At 37.5% G+C, this 4,657-nt stretch overlaps 1 pseudogene; it reads left to right on the forward strand.

Annotated features, from left to right (window-relative positions):
* Window positions 1-3,619: 3,619 nt before the first annotated feature.
* Window positions 3,620-4,056, forward strand: LOC102007740 (annotated as a pseudogene).
* The last annotated feature ends 601 nt before the right edge of the window (window positions 4,057-4,657 follow it).

Consider the following 4,657-nt stretch of genomic DNA (forward strand, 5'->3'; position numbering starts at 1 on the left):
TAGCTGTTAGGAGAGGTAGTTGTTATAAAAGTGAGTTCAGCTTGTTCATACAAAACTACTTGTTGTCTATACAAACCTACTTGCCCCTCTACTTTCTGCCATGAGTTGAGGCCACAGGAGGCCAACACTGGAGGTCAAGCAGATCCCAGCACAATGCCCTTGGACTTTCGGCCACCATAACAGTTAACCATTTTGTATTCTTTATAAGTCACTCAAACAAGACAGTCTCCAACAAATATTGACTAGTGCAGCTGGCTTCTCCCTCTCTGTACTCCAGCCACCAAATCTGTTTACAATAAAATGGACATGAAATGAAAATAGGAACTGCAGTTCTGAATGAAAGATAAATGGGTTGAATTATCAGAACATTTAGAAGGTAAAGATGCTTATACAAGGCCATAATAAAAAATTTGCAAAGAGAATAGAAAAGAAATATCAAATATAAAACTAAATAACAACCTTAATCTATAGGTAAGCATAATGTGATGAACTAAGGTAAATTCATTAGGGCTTTAAGCTACATATGGGTTATTTGTAAAAATAATTAAGTGCAGTAAGATATAAAATTCTAAATGATCAAGAAATATGATTTTGTATAGCGTTTTTCCAATCTCATTGTGTACAGTAAACTATTCATAAACTGACAACAAAAGAGGTGTTTGTAAATATACATAGTACATAGGAAAAAAGATAACAGTTTTTCTTAAAACATCTCAAGAAGCCCCCCAAATTCTAAGCAAAGATACTGCTGATTAAAATGCATCCTAAGGATTGCCAAACAAAGCTTTCTCAGCTTAAAATGTCTATGTTTTGGTTAATAGTGACTTTTAAGCTTCCTTTCAGCTAAGTATTATTTGCTTTTCTTTCTAAAGGATGCTTTCTCTGGCTCTTCTACACCAAATAAACAGAGATTTTGAAATCACTGCCTCTGTGAAAATGAAGCTGCTTGCACCTACAAATGGTGATTATTTCCCAGCTTTGTTCACTAAAGAATCAGGATCCATGGGAACAATTCTGTCAACAACTCCCCCTCACAGTTCTGTTATACAATTTAAGACCAACATTATGCAACAGAGATTTTTTTTTTATTTTGAAGAAAATAAAAAATGATAAAAGAAAATTAGAAATGATACAGAATACCCAAACCCAAGATGATACTTGTTAAAAATAAGATATATAAAGTTTGAATAACTTGCTCAAGATTAAGCAGCAAAGAACAAACCTGACACCTGAAACCATGTCCCAAACCCAAATTCTTTCTAACCAATGACATCAACTTTTATCTTGTTCACCTGGTCTTTTGGTAACACACAGATTGATTTTGGAGTGGCATTCCTGGCAGGGATGATTGCTTAAGGCACCTTTTAGCTGTTCTACAGGGTGGGAAGAGGGAGGGTTATACAACTCTTTGTCCACCCAATGGGAAAATTTATAACATGCTCAAATCCCATAAAGCAAGATTACAGAAACATCAAAAGGTAGTCTCATAGGTATTCCTGGAATTGTCCCTCTAGTTCTTGGTTTGCCATCCTTTGTTTTCATTTCATTTCATTACTGAGGAGTGCGTGGCAAATACACTACTAGATATATCATTTGCTGAGATCCACTTTGCTCTAACTTCACACGTATTGACAGATTCTAGAATCACACTGCACAGCTTCAGTGTTACCTTCCAGCAGATTCTTTCTGTTTTCATATTTAGATCTTTGATCTCTTTTGATATTAGTTTAGTATATGGTGAAAGATAAGGGTCCAATTTCAATCTTCTGCACAGGTAACCAGTTTCTACAGCACCACTTGTTGAATAGGCTGTCTCCTCTCCAACATATGCTTTAGGCCCTCTTGTCGAAGATCAATAGCTCAATGTGTCTGGAGAAGTTTCTGTATCCTCAGTTCTCTTCCGTTGATCCATGTATCAGTTTTTGATCTTGTACCATGCTTTTTTTTTTTTTTCTTTTTAAAATCACTGTTGCTTTGTAGTTAGCTTTAAGTCAGGTATTGCTGTGCCTCTTGTTTTGCTCTTGTTGCCCAAAATTGCTTTTGCTCTTCTGGATCTCTTCTTATTCCATATGAATTTTAGGGCTATTTTTTCTAGATCTGTGAAGTATACTCAGACACAGCTTTAAAGGAAGTCTAGGATTAGACATCAAGAGTATAGTGTTTTAAACTATCAGATTTGAAAATGCACATTGCTCATTTCCATTAACTGTATTTATCTTGTGGCCTAATATCTAAAATTCGTTTTGATCATTGTTATGGTTAAGATCTAAAATTTCCCCCTCCCCCCAAATCCTCATGCATGTGGAAGGTGATTGGATTCTGGGCACGCTGTGCTCATCAGCAGGTCTGTCCATTGAGTTCAGCAGCTATATATGCTGTGAGCAGGTGGGGCTTGCTGCAAGGGGGTCACAGCACCATGGCCTGGAAGGATGTGTTCTTGTCTCCCCACTCCTCCCTTTACTCTATTTTCTGGCTGCCTTGAGTTGAGCCCTCTTTTTTCTGCCATGCCCCTTTCCCATCCTGTTCCTACCTTGGAATCAGCCAAACACGGACTGAAACTATAAGGAGAAATAAATTTCTATTTCTTTAAATTGTGAATATTGAGTATTTTGTCCCAGTGATGGGAAAGCAACAAATACAATTGTTTTAAAATCTTGAGGTCTCGGTGCAATGCTTTTAATGGATTGAACTGTGCATATTTTTGTATAATACCAAAATAACAAGAACTAGAAGTAGGTCCAGGTATGCTTTAGGGATATCCTATTATTTCCTATGAACTTAAATCTTCTCATGTATAAAGGTAGGAATCATACTACATTATAGATGTGTCTTGAAAATTAAATTAATATATTACACAACTCTGACTGTTAATTTTCCTTTCCTTTTTTCCTTTCCTGGCAAAATTCCTACAAGAGCTCTATAGTTCCTAGAAAATGGATCAATAACAGCCTGGTTGTTCTTAGAACTCATCCTCCATTTAAGAATCATCATCTAATTGTTTTATATTTCTAAGCTCCTTTGCCTGCTACCTAAGGTTTTGAGCAAGATACAAAGAGCAAGATCCTCCAAATAGAATGAGTTGCCAGGCATGGTGGCGCACACCTGTAATAGCACTTGAGAGGCTGAGAAAGGAGGATCACTGTAAATGTGAGACCATCCCGGGCTACGTAGTGAGTTCAGGGCCAGCCTGGAATACATAGCAAGACCATGTCACCAAATAATGATCACAACTACAGCAAAACAAACAAACAAACAAACAAACAAACAAATAAAGAACCTGTAGGGAATGTTCTAAACCATACACTTGCTGCAAATTCTAAAATATTTTTAAAAGTCTAACAACCTAGTGGTGTAACAAACCATTACAGACTTACTTGTAGGAGAAAATAACACTCTTTCTAGAAAAGAACTCAACAAGTGGGAAACATATTTAGATAAACAGATTTGACAGTGAGTATGACTCAATGGAAAAACATGACGAAGAAAATATTGTCTGTAGACCAGATGGTTCAAGTTTCCATCTTCTACAGACAGGCTGAGCATAGTGAGCAAAGCTACATGAAAACTGAACAAGCCCTTCTCTTTAAAACATTGGTACATCTTACTGAAAGAAACAAACATGCTTGTAACTCTGAAACAGGAGGCCAAGTGGCACAAATTACCAATGCCAAGCCCAGAACAGTCACAAAAGGTAGTTGACTCCATGGGTGCATTCGATAAAGTTGGCCAGAAAAGGAAAGATGATGCTTTAAGACTTCTCCAGACTGGACAAGAATGAGCTAGACCTGGTGCTTAGAGAAGGGACGTGTTTGGAAGAGTCCTTTGGCATAAGTTCAAACAGTGGTCTATACCTTGGTACCTAAATAAAAGATACACCAGGAAATGATTCTTTGCAATGCTTTATCTGGATCATTTTATCAGACTGAGAGCTTCTCAACATTCCCACACTGAAGCAAGAAAAAATGTTTGGAGAAAAAGAATCATAAAATTCTTCCACAAAAATTTCCACATCTTGCTGAACCCCAGAAGTCAGGTCTTGTCTTAAAAAAACTCTAAACTAATTTTTTTGTTGCATAGTAGTCTATGTACAAAAATATATATGAAGTGATGAAAAATAAATAAAATGCTACAAAGCTATGAGACCACATGATCACATGGTCCTTGAAACAAAATTGTGCCTAAGGACTTTGTCTCACAAGTAAAGGAGTCTGTTGTATATGGACATAAAGAAGAGGACCATAAGTCTGAATCATAGGATCATGGAGAGGACGCCAATATTTCAGACTTGGAGGGAGGGATTGGAGAAAAGGAGCGGCAGAGAGAACAAGAGAGATAAAATATAAAGGATGAGACACCTAGAAACACATGCACGCTTTCTTGAGGATTTCTGAAACCACAGGGGGTTGAGATCCTGTGATATGAATAAAGGAAGAAACCATGTTCATCTTGTTACCATTATTACACTCTTGTTTAACTCCACCTATAAGTACACATTTTAGTGCAGTTTTGTTCTTCATTTTCTATGTTTGTGACCTCAATCTTTGAAAGTAAATAGACTGAGAATACAAGCTCCTAGCCCCCCGCGCCTTGCGCCCAGGCAGCGAGTTCTCCGGGAGCTGCAGCGCTCCTGGGTCCGAGTGTGGGCCGGACTCATACC

This window comes from Chinchilla lanigera, unplaced genomic scaffold (assembly GCF_000276665.1).
Source record: "Chinchilla lanigera isolate Chin_1 unplaced genomic scaffold, ChiLan1.0 scaffold00058, whole genome shotgun sequence".
Taxonomy (NCBI): Eukaryota; Metazoa; Chordata; class Mammalia; order Rodentia; family Chinchillidae; genus Chinchilla; species Chinchilla lanigera.